Source organism: Bidens hawaiensis, unplaced genomic scaffold, assembly GCF_021521415.1.
Source record: "Bidens hawaiensis isolate Kalapana, Puna unplaced genomic scaffold, B.hawaiensis_p1.1 tig00064024_1, whole genome shotgun sequence".
Classification (NCBI taxonomy): domain Eukaryota; kingdom Viridiplantae; phylum Streptophyta; class Magnoliopsida; order Asterales; family Asteraceae; genus Bidens; species Bidens hawaiensis.
In genome coordinates, this window is record NW_027501459.1 from 1 (window position 1) to 24,215 (window position 24,215).

General features: G+C 41.3%; 1 long non-coding RNA gene and 1 pseudogene across 2 annotated transcripts; both read right to left on the minus strand.

The window, feature by feature from the left end:
- Positions 1 to 3,130: 3,130 nt before the first annotated feature.
- Positions 3,131 to 4,395, minus strand: LOC143604139 (putative plastidic glucose transporter 2 pseudogene; annotated as a pseudogene). The gene is made up of 3 exons (XR_013148228.1): positions 4,194 to 4,395; positions 3,969 to 4,101; positions 3,131 to 3,280 (listed from the first exon to the last, which is right to left on the minus strand). The product of XR_013148228.1 is annotated as a putative plastidic glucose transporter 2 pseudogene (transcript).
- A 782-nt stretch (positions 4,396 to 5,177) lies between these two features.
- On the minus strand, positions 5,178 to 16,991 carry LOC143604142 (uncharacterized). The gene is made up of 3 exons (XR_013148230.1): positions 16,820 to 16,991; positions 5,777 to 5,936; positions 5,178 to 5,318 (listed from the first exon to the last, which is right to left on the minus strand). It is a non-coding gene; the product is annotated as an uncharacterized LOC143604142 (long non-coding RNA).
- Between the last annotated feature and the right edge of the window lie 7,224 nt (positions 16,992 to 24,215).

The window sequence follows — 24,215 nt, forward strand, 5'->3', positions numbered from 1 at the left end:
GAAATTTTCATAATGTTTTACAAACTTTATCATTGTTATCATATTTAGTTTTGGATTTGCGTTTTGGAGCTAACAACCAGCTTTTTAAAACATGCAATGTTAGAATTTGCGTGTTATTATTATTATTATTAAATGTTTCTTTTTAAGTTTTTAAAACCAACTTGAGACCACAATATTGGTTTTTAGATAATCAAATTCTTATTATTTCAAACACCATCTTCTACAGCGCATTTTATTGCGATTTTGATTATTAAATATAATCAGTTTAAAACGCACATACAAACACGCTCCATATAATGGAATAGCAATGTAGATTATGCATTAAAAAAAATAGTAAAATTACCATGCCAAAGAAGCTCCATAGAAGGAGCACCTTCCTCCCGAGTTTATCCATAAGCACAAGTGCAATAAAAGATCCTGAAAGAAAATTAATTTCGTAAATCATTATGTTGATTACTAAACCAAGGTGCTAGATAGGTTATTTACCAAATAGATTCACGATCCGACAAAGGCGTTTGCAAGGTTTGAAGAAACTCCCGCACTTCTAAATACAGTTGAAGAGAAATAGAATATGGCGTTTATTCCTGATAGCTGTTGTAAAGCGAACAAGGTTGATCCAATAAAAAGAACTGCAAAAGGAGCGAATAAATAACAATGCAATATGCAGCGTATGCCCGGTGTACCATTTACACCATTTGTGTGTTTAAGCATATTCTTGGAATATGCTTTACACACCAAATTTTACTTCAATTCAATGAGACAATTTCAACAACACATTCTCTATAATTTTAACTTTCACGTATTATGTTTAGTATTTATCTTATATAAATTTGGTACTCAAAGTTCAAAACAACAACAATCATACCCAGCATATCCCACATATAGCTAAAGCTATTTGTAGGGTCCGGTAGAGAGGTTGCTTCCAGTGAGACCCCCAGCTCAAAAAAATAAATAAATAAATAATAATAATAAATAAAATAAATAATAAATAAAAATAAACTGTTATAAAATATAAGAAAATAGCAGTGTAGAAATACTATACTAGAAGCAATATACTATTGGTAACATTAAAGCAAATTTATAATCGATATACTAAAAAAAATAATAAGTACTCAAAGTTCAAAGTTACCTCTAAAATGACGCCCGTAAATCAGGTCTGAAATTTTAACAGTGTCATTTTCATCCCCTCGGTCAGAATTCAACAGCTCTGCCATTGCTGATCTTACATTTGCAGGTCCTAGAAGTTTATGGAACTCCACCTCGGCTTCTGTATTTCTTCCTCTCTACGAAGCATTGGAGAAAAATCACATTGAAAAACATGAGAACATAATAATATAATATGCAAGTAATATGTGGTCTTTTAAATGCATAACAGAGCATAGTGATTCTTTAAACGAAAGAAACACATGCATGTAGGGGTGCAAACGAGCGAGCTGCTCATGAGCTACTTGAGATCGGATTAGTAAAACCACTCGAAACGAGCCAAACCATACCAAGCCCAAGTCTCAAATAAAGCTCGTTTAGTTATCAAGCCCAAGCTTGAGCCTTGTACGGGAAGATCTGTTTAGGCTCATCGAGCGTTGTGTATTTTTAAGTTTTAACTATTTTGGACTTCTATGTATTAGTTTCACACTGCACAGCCGAGCTCAAGTCAAGCCTTGGCTTGTTTAAGGTATCTCACACAAGCTCAAACTAGCTCGGCTCGGCTCGGCTCGTTTTAAGGTTTTTCTCAAAATAGATCAAAGCAAACTTGTAAAGCCAATGTGGGCTTTCTGCACAGAATATCATAGCTAAAGCAAGCACTGTAGATGGTATCGTAGATAACCAAAAGCAAAACACGCCACCTATACACATAGATTCAAATGACGAACTTAAAATACAAATTTTCTAAGAAAACAAAAAAAGCGTAATAATACTTTTAGCTATTTTCTTACCAGCCTGGGATACTTTTAACCGGGATCCCTATTAAAAGAGCCCCTAACAACCCTAAACAAGTTGCAATTTGAATAAAGCTACCGTATGTACCGCGCACAGAAGGAGGCGAAACCAGCAAGAAATCACGAAAAAATTATAGAGAGATGATTTAAACAAATCTACTTATGTAGGGACTAGGGGTGGCAATTGTGATACATTGGGTTGAATGGGTTATATTAAAATGTATATAGTGGCTCAAATTGGGTCAAACTTAAAAAAAATGATTGAAACGGGTCAAAACTTCTCAACTTTTTTTTTATTGGAACGAGAAAAGCAGAGGAAATTTTATAGTACTTTTACTTTTTTAGTTTTTGATTTATATTTCGAGTTATGATTCTTTAACTGTTTTTTGAATTTTTTGATGAGGGGGTTTATGAAATCTCAACCCATTTTGACCCATTTCAAAAGCCCCTTATTAAAAAATTCAAGCATAATAATTAAAAAATCATAACTCGAAATATAAATCAAAAACTAAAAAAGTAAAAGTACTAAAAAGTTTCCTATGTTTTTCTCGTTCCATAAAAATTAAAAAAAAAAAAACCTCGAGAAATGTCAACCGTTTTGACCCGTTTCAATCAAATTCTTTTTTTAGTTTGACCCATTATATACTTTTAATACAGCCCAATGGGTCACATTTGCCACCCCTAGTAGGGACTTATTTGGTTATGGTATATCTTTTAACGGATCAAAACTAGTCAAATAAAGAACCTAAATAAATGGGTCTGTTTGGGTTATGTTTTTTCACAAATGGGCCAAATAAACTTTGTGACTGATAAGGGAACGGGCCAAATAGGTGAATGGAACTCATCCAAAACGTGTTTCCAATGCTCAAAATGTTACCTATCTTGACTCGTCATCCGTTCATTGCTTATATTCAAAAACATTTAAGGTTTATGAATTTATTTAAAATTTCATTTCATGTAGTAATATATTAAGATTAGTTTCTTGTTTTGACCCTTTAGCCAACCTGCTTGGACTTATGTATTGGAGAATGGTGCCTAACTGTAAACATGTTTTTGACAATTTATTTTATAGCTATTATATTATATGTACCGATTAGCAAAATTTTAAATTTAAAGCAATTTGACACGCTATTCGATTACAAAAAAAATAATAATAAATAAATAAAAAGGACAAAGTTGTTCCAGGTCAACCCGCCCGTTTAGACCCAACCCACAAATATGCAAGCAAGTAGTCTTACTTAACCTCTGTGATATAGAGAGATGCCACAGGTGGACCAATCCCTAGCCCGAGTCCAACAACGAACCTCCCAATTAGCATCCCTGCCAAATTATTGGTTGTTGCACTGAAACAAGTAATTATTAGCAAATGTAAACACATCGATTAAATTGTTTCATGGCCACATTTTTAAATTGCAAATATGAGAGACAAAAATGAGAAGTGTGAGAAGGATTGTGACCACACAAAAAAACCCTTCAAAATAATTCAAAAAAAAATCATAACTCAAAATATATATAAAAAACAAAAAAAATTTACAAACTACAATGTTTCCACCATCATTCCGTTCAAAACAAAAATAAAAAAAATGACGAAAAAATAAAGAAAAATGACAAAAAGACACAATGACGTAAATGAACAAAAGACACAATTATAACTAAAAAAGGACACAATTGATCGCAAAATTTAACTCAATGCCGAACAAAATATAGCACAATGTTGAGTAATATAACACAATATAAAGAAAAATTGACACAATGTCAAGGGAAAAAGACAATCAATGATGAAATAAACACAAAACATAATGATAAACAAAAAAACACGACGTTTTTCACTAACCATTGTGTTTTTTTTATGAGAACGAGAAAGACGGTGGAAACATTTGTGTGTTTTACTTTTTTCGTTTTTTTATTAAATTTTGAGTTATGATTTTTTTATTTATTTTTTTTAATTTTGAGGGGTTTTTTTGTGTGGCTACAAATCCTTCTCATTCTTCTCATTTTCTTTGTAGAATAACTGACCCTTATTATTATTACCTGCAAGCAGCACCGATGACCATAGGCAAAGCACACAACTGAAAAGTCCTGCGGCGGCCGAATTCATCAGCAATCCAACCACTGAACAGAGATCCAACAAAGGCGCCACCAAGACACGTACTAACTATCAGGCCTTCATTTACATTCGTAAGGTCAAGATTTATAGTTTATATGCAAATAATTAGATAGAAGGTGATAATTAATAAAATGTAAAAAAAAAAATACCTTCAGCCAAACTATTCCCATTGAAACCAAGATCATGTGATATACTTTCAAGTGGTTCATTACCACCCTGCACATATAAGAACATAGGTTTGTAAACGAACCGAATGAACACATACGAAGCATCTTCGTGTTCGTCATTTAACTTTAACCAAGCAAACGATAAAAAACACGAGCAACTAAACGAACGGATTTTCTTGTACATTTCTTAAGAAAATGAACATGCTCAGGTTCGTTTATGTCCATTCATTCAAGGGCAGGCAAAAAGTGTCTTATCGTGTTTAACAGGACACTGACAACGCGATTAACACAAGTATCAAACATGAATACAACTTTTTTATCGATTTATTATCTCTGTCTATAACACAATTGCATGTTTCATGTACCAAGAAGAATGATGGAGGCTAGCCTACTAATTTTAGTTATTTTAAAAAATATATAATTAAATAGTGTACTTTCTCCATAAACAGGTTTAATCGTGTCTTAAACAGGTCACGAATTGTCAGCATCATTGATAGTCCTGAGTTCGTTGATACTAGATAGTATAGATGAATGGTTCGTGAACGTAAACGAACGAACATATGTGTTCATGTAGCTAAATGAACTGAATTTTTCATGTCCGTTCATTTATTAAATAAACGAACATAAACGAACTTCCTACTGACTGGTTCACAATTGTTCATCAAACGTTAGGTTCGTTTACAGGCCTATATGCCCCCCCTCGTAAACTTAAGATAATATCATAGTTAGCTAACTATGTATAAGTTAATGCACAAGGCACACGTTACTCATCAATTAGTTGAATAAATATGATCTTACAACCTTTATGAAGGAATATGAAATCTACCCTTGAAAACCACATTTTTGCAAAGAAACGTCAAATAAACTCGAATTACAAACTATTTCACTATATAAAGAGGATTTTTTTTCTGGAATTGATATAGAATCATGCTCAAATATTTGTGTTTAAGATGTGTGGAAAATGAAAACAAAAGATGTCTAGATTGAGAACGAACCCAAGATGGTAACCAAATAAAAAAGAGACAATGGTTGCCACAAGCACATGAGGCAGAGAACGTCTTAACGGTGGATCTGAATACTCTTGGACCATATCATCCTCCAAAAATCCTACACATAACACACAAGAATTTCAGCAACGTTAGTGTAATTACAAAGTCGTTAAGACATTATTGAGAAGCTACATTTTTTGCAAATAAATAATAATAATAATAATAATAATAAATAAAAAATTGTAACATTTGTGAAAACTTTTTGCATCGCCAAACTTATTAATGATGACTTTATCAAAACAAGAATATGAAGAAATATGACAAATAATCAGATCATCATGATCATCATCATCGTACTCAGTAAATCCCACCAATAGTAAAATAACCGTTCATCGTACAAGTTATGGTAAGGTCTGAGGAGGGTCAGATGTAGTAAATAAGCTTCCGCCACTTTAACGTTATTTTAATGAAATTAGTAAAGTAACGTCAAAATTAGTGCAATTTCACTTCCACCCCCCTTTTCCTTCTGGGCCCACACATATATATACATTATATGACAAATGATGAGATATTTACCAGAATCATCTTCTAGATCAACTGAATTTGTACCATCCTTAGACGGCATCCTCTTGTACATAGAGGTAGCAACGTGTGGCTGTGCCGGCATCCCACAAAATGTCGAAAATTAATAATAACAAATTGCACAACTTGGATAACTTAACAGCTACTGAACCCACTGAAACAAAATGTCATTCACATTAACCAATAGAAAAATTCCAGAAACTTCTACACTACTCAAGAGGCTTAAAGAACTCTAGAAGCCTCCTACTTTAGGCTATGTGTAGTGGAGGGCTACAAAATGGGGCGGTTTGTGCCATGTGGCGCCCAGTAAGCCAAAGGGTAGATTTTTGTTTTAGGGGTGTAGTGGTGTTGTAGCCCTATATATATATATATATATACCACAAAAAAAATATAATAATAATATTCATCAAGCATATACAGGCGACAAACCCCCCCCCCCCCTATCGCCTCATTCATTGCCCGGGGGGGGGGGGGGGGGGGTGTTCACCCAAAAACAGTAATTATCTACACATTCTAGTAATTTTTTTATTTTTATTTTAAACAACTCGTATATTGAACAAAAGGATCCAATTACAATAGAGAGGTGGGAAAGCGGACAACAAGCTGCGCCGCCACCTCCTTTTAAATGGCAAACCCGATAATGATTGCCCCAAAGGCCCAAATAATACAGGTTCCATAGCATAGTCAGTTATCAGTTGGTACTTTTTGTTACTTAGACACTTGTACCTTTCAGTTACATGTGCATTGAGTACTTGTACCTATCTCTTATCAGTGTGAAAACTTGCACATTATTTATAAAAGTTTCCTCTCATCTTAGTTTTCAAATCTAATTAATCATATACCACATTATTCACAAAACTCAAATTCACCTAGTTACAACTTCTAACACCAACATTATTCACAAAATTTAATAATATCAACACCTAGGGCTAGAATTTCAGATCTACCAAACTACAACATCAAACCTACAATCAACCTACACATCTCTGTTTCAGCAACCTCAACAAACCGATCAAACACATAATAATTCAAATCAAGTAACAACAATCACATTTTCACTACAACTATACATTTTTCAAATTTAATCAAAAACACTAAAAACTGAATCTTGAACCAAAAAAAATAAAAAAATCAACACATTTACTTACAGAAATACCCAAATCAAGAACTCAATTCAAAATTGAATCTTGAACACAAAACCCACCTGATTTCATACTTCAAAAGCCTTAAAACTGAATGTTGAACCACAAAACACCTTATTTCAGGGGGGACTTGAAGAGGTAGGTCCCAGCAGAGCCCAGTTGGACCCACAGGACTCACCTTGAAGAGAGACGTCTGCGCAGAAACCAACTGGATCCGCAGGACCCACCATGCTCAGAGACGTGACGTCCTTACGCGCAGTACGCAAGCTGTTCCCGCAGGAAATGCCTCCCAATGGTGAAGTACTCCGCCTGTTCCCGCAGCTGCGGATACAAGCCATCAGGGAAGGCCACCCGCGCAGCAAGGCTACACGCACAAGGCACTTAGCTCTCAATAATTCAGTAGTCACCTGAAGGAATGAGCAAAGCCGGGAACAATCCCGCACAAAGGCGGGAGGGGGAATACTCCCGCCCAAATGAGCCAGTCCGTACGATACTGGAAGATCTTTTGTACTGTACCTGACGAGGTATGGGCAAAAGATCTGACCAGAGATACGACAGCCCATTGACAACAGTATGGCGAGCAGCATGCTCTTGTACTGTATGTCACTATTAGCCGCTACCTACTCACCAACTCCTGTCATACCACGTGCATAGCCTGCAGTTGGTGGAAAAGGAATAGTACACAGCAGGCCTGGTCACTGTCAGCCGCTGCCTACCAGCATGGCACGTGCGTAGGCCACAGTTGGTAGAACAGGAATACTATTCAACCGGCTATACCCTCTTGGAAACCTACATTCGGCTATAAATACCCCAAATGGTATGATCATCTCATCTTATCTTGTATCTTACATCTTATACCTGATATCTGCTCTAGCAATCTCTTAATATACACTTATATTCAAGAGCAATCTAGTCTGATTCTCACGCCGGAGGGTGGTCACAAGGAGGTACCCCCCCTTCTCAGTGACGAGCTCACGGTGTTTGTTTTGCAGGTTATCAGAAGAACCATCTTTGCCGGGTCTAACCCCTCGTGGGAAACATCTATTTAACCCCCAGATTATCTGTAATCTGCCCGGGGTCCATTAGTGTTTCTTCATTGGCGCCATCCGTGCATAAAAGCTAGAACTTCATTTCTTTTCAGTTTTTCAAACTTCTGGAAAGATGGTTAAAGAAACTCCGGTAACCACAACCCCAGCTACTGAGGGGAATACCGGCGACTACACAGTTTTTACGAACACTACCCCGGTTACCCAAGCGGGGGCAAGTGCAGTAAATTTTACGAACACTACCCCAGTTACCCAAGCTGGGGCAAGTGCAGTAAATAATCGCTCACTGGGATTCACCGATACCCAGTTAGAGAGACAAAGAACGAGACTCCCCCGCCAGACACTCGATGAAGTTAAAGCGTGGGAGGAAGCACGTCAAAAAGAATTCCAAGCTGAGTTGGATGAACGCTTACGTTTACTCCAACAGGCTGATGAATTCGTAGAGTACTTTGACGATGATTCGGAGGAATCCGATAGTGACGCAAACCCTCGTCATAGGGCGAAAGGGAAGCGTAAGGAAACGGACTCCCAACCGAGAAGGCATTTTGGAGAAACCTTCAAACCAAAAAACGCGGGTGGAAACCCACGTGACTTCTCCAAAACATTTACACCAACTGCTGCAAAGGCGGGAACGTCCAAATTTGCAAGGGACATTGAGAAAGCAATCGTCCCGAAAAGTGCCAAACAGATGTCCAACATCGGCACTTACGATGGTATATCTGATCCAGACGATCATTTGAACAGGTTCATAGCGGGGGCAACCGTCAGTAGTTGGACGGAACCTACGTGGTGTTACATGTTCCAAATGACGCTTGTTGGGGCAGCTAGAGCGTGGTTCGATCGTCTACCGGTCCACCACATCTACGATTGGGAAGACTTCCAGCAGAAATTTAGCCAACACTTCAGCCAACAAAGAAAGTATACCGAAGAGCAATGGACAATCCTCAAATGCATTCGAGAGGAAGATGAATCTTTGCCAGACTTCATCACTCGCTTCAACTCAAAGAAGCTAAGTCTGGGTAATATTAGCGAAGATCTTGTTCGCGCTGCTTTCATCCAGGGCGCGAACGACCCAGAGCTCATCCGCACCTTAACGGGTAAAGATGGCATGCCATCCACATGGGATGCCATCATGACAGCAGCTAAACGCTTTGCGGAAACGGAGAAGCAACTGGGTAGAGATCTCCCCCAGAGCACAAACCTCTACACCCAGAAAACAAGAGAAGACAACGTCCTTACCGCCCGACTAAACAAAAAGCGGAAGCTAGGCATTTGGCAGTCAAGGGTAAACTTTGACACCTCATCCGGCTTGCAACATCGGTTAGGCGGAAGGGATAACGTACAGTCGAACCAGAACTCCAGATGGACGCCACTCACCAAAAGCGTCACCGAGATATTCGCCACTGAGGAGCTCCCATGGCCAAAGGCTCCAATAATCCGACATCGTCACAATGCTGATCGGAGCAAATACTGTGACTTTCACAGGACAAAAGGCCACAACACTGAAGAATGCACAGACGTAAAGGACATCGTCGAAGCATTTGTCAGAGATGGGACGCTCGCACACCTCGTGGCGTAACGAACGCTGAGCAGGCTGATGCGTGTAGAACCCCAGCTGGGGAAAACACGAATAAAATTGCAGCTTCAATGCCGGAGACTACATACTGCGTAAACAACGAGATCCCGAACCAGGTGCATATCGGCTCGATGGCACTCCCATCCCAACAACATGGAAGGGAGCTCAATTACACAGTTTGCATGTAGATCAATTCCAAATTTGTAAAGAAAAGGCCCAGAGCCACTTCTAATGGAAATGATTCTCCTTAGAACATCGACGCTGATGATTTTACATTTATACTTATGAACTTTCCACACGGATATGCCGGTCTTCACCGCATACATAAGTGTGAAAGAAGTCGTTGCGTGGGGAAGGCGGCAAAACCCGCATAAACCCAAAAAACGGCAAACCTTCACGCAGGTCAGTTAAAGGTAAAGTTCAGTCATCCCACTAAATGAAAGTGCCGGTCTATCCGCACGAATCATGATAGAGGAAACTGAACACTAACCTATTAACAACCGCGCGTCGAACGGTTAATTTATTCAACACTGATATGCCGGTTTTCACCGCATAATTACGTGGAAAGTCGTTGCGTGGGGAAGGCGGCAAAACCCGCATAAACCCAAAAAACGGCAAACCTTCACGCAGGTCAGTTAAAGGTAAAGTTCAGTCATCCCACTAAATGAAAGTGCCGGTCTATCCGCACAAATCATGATAGAGGAAACTGAACACTAACCTATTAACAACCGCGCGTCGAACGGTTAATTTATTCAACACTGATGCCGGTACTCACCGCATAATTACGTGGAAAGTCGTTGCGTGGGGAAGGCGGCAAAACCCGCATAAACCCAAAAAACGGCAAACCTTCACGCAGGTCAGTCATAGGTAAACTTTGGTCATCCCACTAAATGAAAGTGCCGGTCCTAACCGCACAAATCATGAGAGGAAACCGAACCTATTGACAACCGCGCGTCGAATGGTTAACTTATTCAAAATACTTTAGAAAATTTCTAACAGAAGGATGAGGAAAACCTCCACGCAGGTTAGATGTAGGTAAAGTTTAGCCATCCTACTAAGTGCAAGTGACGGTCCTACCCGCACAATCACGAAGGAGGAAGCAAAACTTCAACCTATTATCTACCACGTTCAAAGGTTAACTTATTCTAAACACTTAGAAAATTTCTAAAAAGATGAGGAAAACCTCCACGCAGGTCAGATATAGGTAAAGTTTAGCCATCCTACTAAGTGCAAGTGACGGTCCTACCCGCACAATCACGAAAGAGGAAGCAAAACTTCAACCTATTATCTTCCACGTTCAAAGGTTAACTTATTCTAAACACTTGGAAAATTGCTAATTTAAACTAAAGTATGCATGAGCAAGTCATATAACGTTTATAAAGCAAGTCATCCAGTGAAAGAAGCGGTCTTACCCGCACAAAGATTTATATTTCATAATAATCATTACAAGAATGGCCGGGTAACTACCCGCCTACAAGAATATAAATCTATACAAGCTAAACCTATCCTAACAGTGGGAAGGGATCTTCAGGATCAAGCTTCAGGACCACTTCCACTTGGACCAGCACCATCAGTAGAGCGTGGCGGTTCAAGGAAAGCTTTAAGGATAGCTAGCCCATCATCAGCAGCAGCAACTTCGTTCACCTTCTCCACCACCGGATGCGGGAAGGCGGCATACTGATTCACTGCTTGGTCATAAACAGCTTCAGTATCCACATCATACAAAGGGAAGTTGGAAGGCGGGATGCCTTTCTCAACGAACCCTAGACCAAGCAGGAAGCCGGCCTTTTCCCCATCCTCATGAGAAGCGTTGAGGGCTGCGCTCATGGCATCGTCGTATGATGTGTCCGTGAAGACTCGATGCACAACCTACAAAAAAAAATATACAAGTATCAAAACCTTTCCTATTTACAAAGAAAAGCGTGAAGACATTATGAAGCTAAGCTTACCTGAGACAACGCTTCTCGAAGAAGCCATTCCTTGGTAACCAGAGCTTCCTGGAGGGCAGCTTGAGCTTGGTTACGGGCGCGTTCGGCTTCACTTTTGTTAAGGTTGGCAAGCAACACTTCTTTAGCCGCAGCCTCTTCAACGCCCTTTAGCTTCCGCTCAGTATGGTCAAGCACCCCCCTCTGGTCCAAGATCTCTTGGAGCTTCTTGGCGTCTTCCATCGCCAAGGCATCATGAGCCTGTTGGAGCGCCTCTAGTTTGGCTTTAAGTTCCTCATTCTCGAGGCGTAAAGGCTCAGCAACAGCTTCAGCCTTGGTGGCCCTCTCGGTTGCGTTCCGTGCAGTTTCCTTAGCCAGCCGAAGCTGTTCGTTAAAAGCTTGGGCAGCCTTGGAACGGGCCTCGAGCCGGGCCTGAACTTCAACCTCGAGGGCCTTGAAGGCCTTCTCCTTTTCCGCAGCCACTGTGGTAAGCCTCCTATTCTCCTCCCGGACAGCCCGCGCCTGAGCTACTTCTTGAATGCGAGCTGCTTTTAACTTGTCGTTTTCACGACAAAGCAGCTCGACGCGCGGCTGCATCCGGGCCAGGAGAAACCGAAGCTCATTGGTTAGCCTACCCTCCTGGTAGCTAGCCATGGCTTCCCCCAACGCACCACTGGGAGCTGCGTGACGAGCCCACTCCACGCACTCCACAGGCGTGCGAAGGGTTGTTCCTCGGCGGATGTTCCATCGTGGAACATACACTTCATTGGAATCCGACACTGCAAAAAACAAAAAGCAGTTAGGAAAAGATGATAAAAAAAAAGGCCAAAAGAACCCTACGCACCTGTAGGGTCGACAACAGGCCGATAGCCGCCAAACCCATCACCTGAACCCAAGGGAAATCCATCCAAGAGGTCAGGCAGATGGGAATGAGGCAGAGGTTGGCGAGAAGCCCCAAGCATACCTGAAGGATCGGCCGTCGTTGCCGATGACGGAGGAGGCATGGTGAAGGCCGCCGCGGTAGTAGAAACCAACGGAGGTGAACTCACCGTAGGTGAACTCACAACTGTGGTCGCCGCTGCGGAGGAGTCCGCAGAAACAGTCACCGCCGGCTCAGTGAAAGATTCAGTAAATATGGCACTGACAGCCGGCGGTGATGTCATCACAGTTGGAACAGTTGGCTCAACTGGGTGAGCAACTGAACCAACTGAAGCAGGCGCAGCCGCCTGGGTCATCGCCTCAGGTAGGCTGACCAAGCCTACCGTCATGGGTCCGGAGGTGCTCCTCCCCGCTCCACCCTGGAATGCGGTAGCATCCACGCCTGCACAAAGAAGATAAGTATTAATGATGGAAAGCTATGAAGTTAAAAGTAAAGGAAGTTTGTACTTACGGGTTTTCTTGAGCCTAAAAGTGCGAACAGGCGGGGACGAACCCGATGGAGCCGGCCTCTTTACACCGCACACCGTCGTCATCCTGGGCTCTCCGGAGGTGACAGTCGTCGCAGCCTCCGGAGCAGTGGTCTTATCACCACCAGGGTTCCCCGCCACCTCCTCGCTCTCAGTCTCTGAATCAGACCGAGGCACCGGATCGGCAGTGGAGGCCACCTTCGCCTTCCCCTTCCCGCCGGCAGCCTTCTTTTTCCGCACCAACGGAGGACCATCTGCGGATTCCTCATCAGAACACAAGATTAGAGGAATTCCAGCAGAGGTTTCAGCATTGAGGGGTCGAGGGTTGAATAACTCCTTACCTGGCCGCCTGGCGCTCAGGATCTCGTGGCCTGGCGGGTAGACCTCCACGAACCGATCCGCCGTCTGTTCAAGGATGGGCAACTCGTTCTCATCTAGAGCACGAGTACCCATCCGAGCAGGACTATCAGCCTCCCGCGGATGCAGGAGCGACTGCAAGTCGTTCCCCTCTGAAATAAAAGAAAAACAGTTAGAACACAAACTTATATAAACAAAGAAGAAAGAGCATATCGTAAGGAACAGAGTTCAAACCGTATTCGAGGACGATGGGAACCTGTGACGCCTCCTTCCACACCCGGCTCATCCCAAGCATCACCATCCCAGACTCCGCAAAGCGGTATACCGGAGTCTGGACCCGGGAGATCTTGGCGAACCACTCCGCCTCCTGGTAGTTGAGGGCGTGAAGGGCGGGGAGTGCTCTCCCATTCTTAAAGGTCATCGCAAGGGGGATGACGCGAGCGGAGATATAAAAAAACTCACGCTTCCACGACCGAAGACTGCGCTCGGTAGCGCAGATCTTCAACCCCTTGATCCGGTTGACCAAGGTGTACCACCCCTGGATGCACCTCCAAGAATAGAAGGTCATCAACCGGTCAGCATGGGGCTCCACGCCCAGAATGAGGCACACCCACTCAAAGTGGCGGATCTTGGCGATCGCCATCGGGTGTACCTCCGTCAGATGCACGCCGTGCCTCTCCAAGACATGGTATACAAACTTCGTCAATGGGAACCTGAGATTCCCATAAACGAAGAATGCAGCGTACACCCCTATCTTGCCCTGGGGGGCATCGTACACCGTCTGGTGTGGCTCCGGAAACTCAGGCTCGAACGACTCGAGCATGAACTTCCGGACGACGTACCGATAGAGGTCGGCCGGAAGAGCACACTGGCATTCGCCAGCAGTGCTCTTATCGTCTTTATCAGACGTAGACGTCGGGATCTCGACGTGCACGTCAGATTCTTCGGCAGCAGCTTCAAAATCGTAGGTAGAAGACATGGTTTGGAGGTAAAGAAGAGTGATTTCAGGAGAATGCTTGGCAGAAAGTATTCGCCGGAAATCGTTTACAAGAAGAGAAGAGTGAAAGTGTGAATTACAAGAGACCCTCTCCCCCTTTATATACTCATCGCAATTAATGCGATGAATTTAATGCGGAAGAGAGAGAAATCGCAGGTGCAATGAAACTATGACACGTGGCAAAGTGCAAGCTGGCAACAGCTGTTGAAAGGACGCGTGCCATTAATTTCGCGGCTACGCGCCCGAAAAATCGCGCCCACGCGTCTGAAAAGCATCTGGAATGACCATGTACTGTCACGTCACCATAACTTCCTGCACTTCCTGACACAGTCAGAAGAAACCGTCGGACGACGTTTCAACAGTTTGGACTGTTCTTATCCTTTCACCAACTCTTCGAATTTCAAAATTTCAAAAAGATTCAAAAGTAAGCGGGAAAATACCCCTTACCTTGGCAACCAAGTAACTGTAAGACAGGTGCGAGTACAGTGTTAAGGCAAAACCCTTCACATACTTAGCACCTGCAGGGAATTGAAGCCAAGAATACCTCGACGACCAAGTAACTATAAGACGGGTGCGGGTACAGTGTTAAGGCAAAACCCTTCACATACTTAGCACCCGCAGGGAATTGACGCCAGGAATACCTTGGAAGTAAAGTAACCGTAAGACGAGTGCGGGTACAGTGTCAAGGCAAAACCCTTCACATACCTAGCGCTCCGCAGGGAATTGAAACCAAGAAGGATCTTCTGGGCAATGCTTGCGGAAACGGGAATAACATCCCCGCATAGCGGGAACGTCGAGAACTACATTGTTTGAAGCTTCAAGATGGAATTGGTGGTTTTAACATAATTGATCACTATGTTCAAAACTACCAAAACCTCATGGAGAATCCACACAAGTGTGACTCAACGCTCCTGACTTGCGAGGAGGTTACAGACCTACCCGCATCATACCCAAAGATCAAGCAGGAAAGTCGGGAATTTCTGCAAAAGTGACATAAGGACTTCCGCGGGAAGAATCCCCATGGAAAACCTTAAAACTAAACCCTTTTCAAAAACCCTTTGCTTAAGTCCAAAAGTTCACCTCACTTATTAAACACTCATGAGAAGAACATTGGACTGGGGGGACTTGAAGAGGTAGGTCCCAGCAGAGCCCAGTTGGACCCACAGGACTCACCTTGAAGAGAGACGTCTGCGCAGAAACCAACTGGATTCGCAGGACCCACCATGCTCAGAGACGTGACGTCCTTACGCGCAGTACGCAAGCTGTTCCCGCAGGAAATGCCTCCCAATGGTGAAGTACTCCGCCTGTTCCCGCAGCTGCGGATACAAGCTATCAGGGAAGGCCACCCGCGCAGCAAGGCTACAAGCACAAGGCACTTAGTTCTCAATAATTCAGTAGTCACCTGAAGGAATGAGCAAAGCCGGGAACAATCCCGCACAAAGGCGGGAGGGGGAATACTCTCGCCCAAATGAGCCAGTCCGTACGATACTGGAAGATCTTTTGTACTGTACCTGACGAGGTATGGGCAAAAGATCTGACCAGAGATACGACAGCCCATTGACAACAGTATGGCGAGCAGCATGCTCTTGTACTGTATGTCACTATTAGCCGCTACCTACTCACCAACTCCTGTCATACCACGTGCATAGCCTGCAGTTGGTGGAAAAGGAATAGTACACAGCAGACCTGGTCACTGTCAGCCGCTGCCTACCCACCAACTACCAGCATGGCACGTGCGTAGGCCACAGTTGGTAGAACAGGAATACTATTCAACCGGCTATACCCTCTTGGAAACCTACCTTCGGCTATAAATACCCCAAATGGTATGATCATCTCATCTTATCTTGTATCTTACATCTTATACCTGATATCTGCTCTAGCAATCTCTTAATATACACTTATATTCAAGAGCAATCTAGTCTGATTCTCACGCCGGAGGGTGGTCACAAGCAGGTACCCCCCCTTTTCAGTGACGAGCTCACGGTGTTTGTTTTGCAGGTTATCAGAAGAACCATCTTTGCCGGGTCTAACCCCTCGTGGGAAACATCTATTTAACCCCCAGATTATCCGTAATCTGCCCGGGGTCCATTAGTGTTTCTTCAACCATAAAAACTGAATCTTTACAACACCAAAACCCTTAAAAACTGAATCTTTAACCACAAAAACACCATAAAAATTGAATCTTTACATAACCAAAACCTTAAAAACTGAACCTTGAACCACAAAAGACCATAAAAATTGAATCTTTACACCTCAAAAAACCTTAAAAACTGAACCTTGAACCACAAAAGACCATAAAAATTGAATTTTTACACCCCAAAAACCTTAAAAACTGAATCTTGAACCACAAAACACCATAAAAAATGAATCTTTACACCTCAAAAACCTTAAAAACTGAATCTTTAACCACAAAAACACCATAAAAATTGAATCTTCACAACACCAAAACCTTAAAAACTGAATCTTTAACCACAAAAAACACACACATTTACAGAATTACCCAAATTAAATTAAGAACTCATTTCAAAATTGAATCTTTAACCACAAAACACCATAAAAATTGAATCTTTACAAAACCCAAAAGTTACCTGTGTCAAATTGCAGGTTCAGGTGACACTGTTTTTTTCCAGAAGATTCTTTCAATCGGCGCATAATTGCTTTAAATACACGCGGAACAAGGTGGTGTTTGCTTAAATACGCCGGACACCTGTCGTGCTAAAGTGCACCAGATGCTAATTTGTTTGGACACGTCATATAAAGTAATAATCTATGTTGTATAGTTATGAAATAATATTAGATAATTGCAAAAGTGGTATATGTAGTTTCTATCATGTTGTATGTTTGGTCCTGATAACTTAAAAGCTGAGTTACATGTCATTTTAGTTACTAACGCAACTTTAGACCGTTTTTTTAATTTAGTACTTTTTATTACCCTGTTTATATTTTACGTTAAGTCAAGGGTAAATTGGTAACTTGTTTATTTTATAGTTTTTCAGGTAGTTTTTGTGACAACTCGCAATATCCGTACAATTCTTAAACAAAAGTTAGAAGTAATTACATTACATAAATACCCTAGATTACATGCATATTGGTTAAATATTCAAAAGTATAAAATTTCAATCACGTATATCATAGACGTTACGCGTCACACGCATAAATACCCGACATGACGATTGGTGAGCACAAAGTTAAATCTTAATCATGCTAAATTTAAACTAGTTGAGTATATAGCTTAAATAAATATCAAGAGCATATTGGAAATAGCTCTAGTCTACCATCAAGTAGAAGAAACTGGTTCCTAGGTGTCGCATGCATGCTAACCAAAGTGCATGAGCACATGCATTAACCAAATCCAAAACTTTCACGACTTAGTGATTATTGTGAGAAAAGAGGGATCTATCTTTATCCTAGGACGAAAGATATTATATAAGAGTATTATTCTAAATTGGGATTGAGGAAAGTCAAACAATCAGAAATTATATAATAACTCTGAGTCATGTGCAAAGTGTAACGGTACTTTTTAGTTGGTGAACAACTTCCCTAAACAAACCAACATTTTGACTGAATATGGGAATTTATCAAAATTTAAATAAGTAAATTTAGTGGTCACTTAATCGTTTTAGCTCATACATATATATTTAACTCAAATTAGTAATACATTCTAAACTAATAATTAAAGATGGCATGTAAAACATTTTAATTTAACTCAAACAACTACATGTATTATTCTTTTGATTGATCTCACGACACACACATACAAATCCGTTGGTGTGTGTCCTACCAACCTTTTTCATTAAATCCACAAAATTGACATAATACATTATTTAAATAATGTTAAGAAACAAGACACAAAACCCCAAAATTGTATAGAAGAATGAAAAGAAAACAAAAGGACATGCATATGATCATGACTCCAGGGAGGAAAAATTATCTTAAGTATGAGTCTTTCACCTAAAGGATATTAAAGTTAGGTCAACCTAGAAGAAAAGTAAATTTCAACCATACAATCCTTTGATTGATTCCCTACATACAAGTCTTCATCACCATATCAAGTAGTGTAAAGGAAATTCAAAAGTAAGGTAGTATACATGAAAGTTAGTCAACCCGTATTCCTAAAATAATTACTCACATGTTTTTCTTCTTTCTACCATTATGACATCCACATACCTACAAATCACACTTCCATATGTTAACACAAAATAGTGTTTTATAACGATAACAATTTAAAGAATGGAAAAGTCAATGGAGATACTTTCCACCTTTACAATTATATCCTAGCAAGTGACCAACCCCAAATCCTATTTCTTTTCTTGCAAATTTCACCCTCACATATGACATCCCTTTAATCCTTTTTGAATTTAGTAATATGTATGTGGGACTTACTTGGTATAAATAGAACCATTGGGATCTTTTGCAAAAGTCACACCCATTTTCAACACCAAACTAACTTTCACACCACCATTTTCCTTTTGCTTAGTTTCGGCTCCTACTACCACACCCTCAGTTGATCCAATTCTTCACCCAACACGTACATATATCACTTACTTGCTTCTCCACGACCTAGTCGATAAAGGTGTTTAATCTCAAAGAGGAACCAAGGAGTAGGAAGATTTTACAAGTGCTAGAAGTTGGTTTGGCCAGTTCCCAAGATCATCTTCATCTCCCCACTAGAAATCCCCACCTAGCTTGTCTAGTGGACACACTTAGGCTGGATACCGTCAAGACCTTTTGTCATCACTAGTCGTCGACACTTAGGTGAGTTTCACGGCCCCTTTTCTTTTTTGCTGTTTTACAAACTAGGGGGAGAAACATACTAAACTTATTTGATAACTTTGCATGGACTTAGTAAATTTGCATAAACTTATTTAGTAACTTTTCATAAACCTGTTTGGTTACGTTTCATGAACTTATTTAATAACTTTTCATAAACTTATATGATTACGTTTCATAAACTTATTAGTAACTTTGCATAAACATATTTGATAACTTTAAATAGATTTATTTCGTAACGTTGTATAAACTTATTTGACAACTTTACATAAAATTATTTAATACGATAATTAGTAAGCAAGACATAGAATCTTTATATGAGCATGAGTTACACAAGGCCCTTAAGATCTTCGAATCAATACATTCTATAATCATTAACTATGGGTTTAGTCAAGGAATATGTGGGTAGTACTATCGGGATTGATCCCCCGCTCATGGTTAGTCGCTCTAACCGACGTGCTAATGGGAACATATATTCTATAATTCATACCGTGATGGCACGGTTGCCGGGCATACATATGGATTTGGGTTTGATTATAGGCTCATTGTCATATATTAATTCGTATTCTTAGCTAGTCTACGGAGGATTATCAATCTTGTTTAGGTTATCGTATACATCATATTGCATTGCATATACTCACTTATATATTTAAAAGGGCTTTTAAGTACGTAAGCGTAAACTTTTTGGACATCGTTTTCATCGGGAAAACTCATTCATAACAAACAATGTTTTCAACTTCATAAATAAGTCTTTATGTACATTTTAATCACGAAAACATAAATAACTTTAATCTACGTTTTATTTACGTAAACATGAACAAGTCTTAAAGCACATTTTTGTCATGAAAACATAAGCTTTTGATAAATGTTTTAAATCAAGAAACCATATATTTGAGAAATTCATAACTTGGTTTTATACATTTTAAACATCTGAAACTCAATATTTTCAAAACAACGAGTTTAATCATGCATTTAAAACCTGTGAACTCACCAACATTATGTTGACTTTTAAGTATGTTTTTCAGGTTATTAAATTAAGGAAGATATTTGTGGACATTTACACGCATTGCTCGCATGTAGGATCACCACGTTAATCAATAGCTGTGATTATCCATGAACGTCGCGCGCCCGCGTTTTCGCCTTGGCGGGGAGTGACAGTTTTTAATGGAAAAGTTAATTGACGTTTTTGGTTTTTTCGCGTCTGAATCTGTGGAGTTGCTTAGTAAAGTTTAACGGGTCATGCATAGTAATGTTTTGACTCCAAGATTAGCTAATACAGTTTTAAAATATCAAGTTTTTCAATATTTCTTATGTGTTGATGTAATCGCTAATGTTCAACTTTATAAACAATATGATAAGAGATCCTTAAAAAAGAATTGGAACGCGTATAAAATACTCTTTCAAACTTCAGCTTTTGAAACGTCGACTTCGTCACCCTCAGAAGGTCGGTGCATAATCAAAGGTGATGAAATTGACGTCAGGAGTTTTGGAGTTTGAGATGGCATTTTGTTAAGGTTCTAATGCTGGAAAAAAATATACAATTACCCTTATTGAAATGACACATGAAATTACCTTTTCGTTAAAAACTAATTGGGATTAACAGTGTGGACTAAGTGTTCAATTCTTTCACAGATGTTTTGACTAAGTTTGCAATTTTTAAAATTTGTGAACCGAATTTGTAATATAATCATACCACAAAAATCATTTGTGTAATTTATTTATAATTTAATTAAATACTATTATATTGTAGCGTTCACACTATAGTAATTAATATCATATCGTATTATTATTATTGTTATTATTATTATTATTATGTGTGATAATTTTATCACAGTTATTAATATTATCGAATTTATTATTTTATTTATTTATTATGTATTTAATGCATAGCCTAATTACTTATTTTTAGCATATATATTAAAATAAAATGAATGTTTCTAAAAGTATTATGGGATATATTATATATAAAGGAAGAGTGATGAGCATTCATTGTAATTTCACAATTAGAAGGCGAGGACAAAACGAACATTTCATAATATGGCATAAAAAGCAATTTGTCATTTCATCGTTTCATGCTTCAAGCGTCTTGTATAAGTTTTTGAAGCATCATGTTTTCTGTATTTACTCTTACATCCTTTGGGGCATGCAAAGAGTTTTTAACATACATTTAATTAAATACTGAAGAAACACTAATCGACCCCGGGCAGATTACGGATAATCTGGGGGTTAAATAGATGTTTTCCACGAGGGTCAGGTTCGGTAAAGAAGGATGTTCTTCAGATGACCTGCAAAACAAACACCGTGAGCTCGTCACTGAGAAGGGGGGGGGGGTCCTCCTTGTGACCACCCTCCGGCGTGAGAATCAGACTAGATTGCTCTGAATATAAGTGTATATTGAGAGAAATAGCTAGTGAAGGTAAAATACCAGATGATAATACCGTTCCAAGGTGTTGGAGTATTTATAGCCGAAGGTAGGTTTCCAAGCAGGTACAGCCAGCTGTATAATATTCCTGTTCTACCAACTATGGGCTACGCACGTGCCATGCTGGTTAGTGGGTAGGCAGCGGCTGATAGTGACAAGGCCGGCTGTGTACTGTTCCCTTTCCACCAACTGCAGGCTATTTGCGTGCCACGATAAGGGTTGGTGAGTAGGCAGCGGCTAATAATGACAAACAGTACTAGAGCATGCTCCTCCTCGTACTGTTGTCGGTGAGCTGTCACCCTGTGATTGGTTCATGGGCTGCTTTGGTCAGATCTTGTCTATTTTGTCCATACCTTGGCAGGTATAGTACAAAAGATCTTCCAGAAGCATACGGACTGGCTCATTTGGGCGGGAATATTCCCGCCTTGCTCATTCCTTCAGGTGACACTGAATTATTGAGAGTTAGTGCCTTGTGCGTGTAGCCTTCCCTAATGGCTTGTATCCGCAGCTGCGGGGACAGGCGGGGTACTTCACCATTGGGAGGCTTTCCCTGCGGGAACAGCTGGCGTACTGCGCGTAAGATCTTCATCTCTGAGCATGGTGGGTCCTGCGGAACCAGTTGGTCCTTGCGCAGACGTCCCTCTTCAAGGTGAGTCATGCGGGTCCAACTGTGCTCTGCTGGGACCTACCTCTTCAAGTCCCCCCAGTCCAATGTTCTTCTCATGAATTGTTAATAAGTGAGGTGAACTTTGGACTTAAGCAAGGGGTTTTGAAAAGGATTTAGTTTTAAGGTTGTCCGTGGGGATTCTTCCCGCGGTTTCCCTAATGTCATGTGCAGAAATTCCCGACTTTTCTGCTTGATCTTTGGGTATGATGCGGGTAGGTGTGTAACCTCCTCGCAAGTCAGGAGCGTTGAGTTTCACTTGTAGATTTTCCACGAGGTTTTGGTAGTTTTAACATAGTGATCAATTATGTTAAAGAACCAATTCCATCATGGAGCTTCAAACAATCTAGTTCTCAACGTTCCCGCTATGCGGGGATGTTATTTCCCTTTCCGCAAGCATGGCCCAGAAGATCCTTCTTGGTTTCAATTCCCTGCGAGTGCTAAGTATGTGAAGGGTTTCGCCTTGACACTGTACCCGCACTCGTCTTATAGTTATCTTACTTCCAAGGTATTCTTGGCGTCCATTCCCTGCGAGTGCTAAGTATGTGAAGGGTTTTGCCTTGACACTGTACTCGCACTTGTCTTATAGTTACTTGGTTGCCAAGGTAAGGGGTATTTTCCCGCTTACTTTTGAATCTTTTTGAAATTCGAAGAGTTGGTGAAAGGATAAGAACAGTCCAAACTGTTGAAACGTCGTCCGACGGTTTCTTCTGACAGTGTCAGGACGTGCAGGAAGTTATGGCGACGTGACAGTATATGGTCATTCCAGACGCTTTTTCAGGCGCGTGGGCGCGATTTTTCGGGCGCGTGGCCGCGAAATTAATGGCACGCATCCTTTCAACAGCTGTTGCCAGATTGCTCTTTGCCACGTGTCATAGTTTCATTGCACCTGCGATTTCTCTCTCTTCCGCATTAAATTCATCGCATTAATTGCGATGAGTATATAAAGGGCGAGAGGGTGCACCTTAGTCCACACTTTCACTTCTCTCTTCATCTTCTTAAAACGATTTCCGGCGAATACTCACTATTCCGTCGAGCATTCTTCTGAAATCGTTGTTCTGTACATCCAAAACATGTCTTCTACCCGTGATTTTGAGGCCACTGCCGAGGAGGATGAGTTGTTTGTCGAGAACCCGACGTCGACGTCCGAAAAGGACGACAAGAGCACTACCGGCGAGTGCCAGTGCGCTCTTCCTACTGACCTCTACCAGTACATCGTCCGGAAGTTCATGCTCGAGCCTTTCGAGCTTGAGTTTCCGGAGCCTCATCAGACGGTGTACGATGCCCCCAAGGGCAAGATAGGGGTGTACGCTGCATTCTTCGTCTATGGGAATCTGAGGTTCCCATTGACGAAGTTTGTGTACCGTGTTCTGGAGAGACACGGTGTACACTTGACGGAGGTACACCCAATGGCGATCGCGAAGATCCGCCATTTCGAGTGGGTGTGCCTCATTATGGGTGTAGAGCCCCATGTCGACCGCCTGATGACCTTCTACTCCTGGAGGTGCATCCAAGAGTGGTACACCCTGGTCAACCGGATCAAGGGTCTGAAGATTTGCGCCACCGAGCGCAGTCTTCGGTCGTGGAAGCGAGAGTTTTTCTTTATCTCCGCTCGCGTCGTTCCCCTTGCGATGACGTTTAAGAATGGGAGAGCACTCCCCGCCCTTCACGCCCTCAACCACCAGGAGGCGGAGTGGTTCGCCAAGATCTCCCGGATCCAGACTCCGGTGTACCGCTTTGCGGAGTCCGGGATGGTGATGCTCGGGATGAGCCGGGTGTGGAAAGAGGCGTCCCAGCTTTCTATCGTCCTCGAATACGGTTTGAATTCTGTCCCTTATGGTATGCTCTGTCTTCTTTGTTGATATAGGTTTTTCCTCTAACTGTTTCTTTTTTTTTTATTTCAGAGGGAAACGACTTGCAGTCTCTCCTGCAGCCGCGGGAGAGTGATGGTCCCGCTCGGATGGGTACTCATGCTCTGGATGAGAACGAGTTGCCCATCCTTGAGCAGACGGCGGATCGGTTCGTGGAGGTCTACCCGCCAGGCCACGAGATCCTGAGCGCCAGGCGGCCAGGTAAAGAACTTTTTAACCCTCGCCCTGTCAATGCTGAAACCTCTGCGGGAATTCCT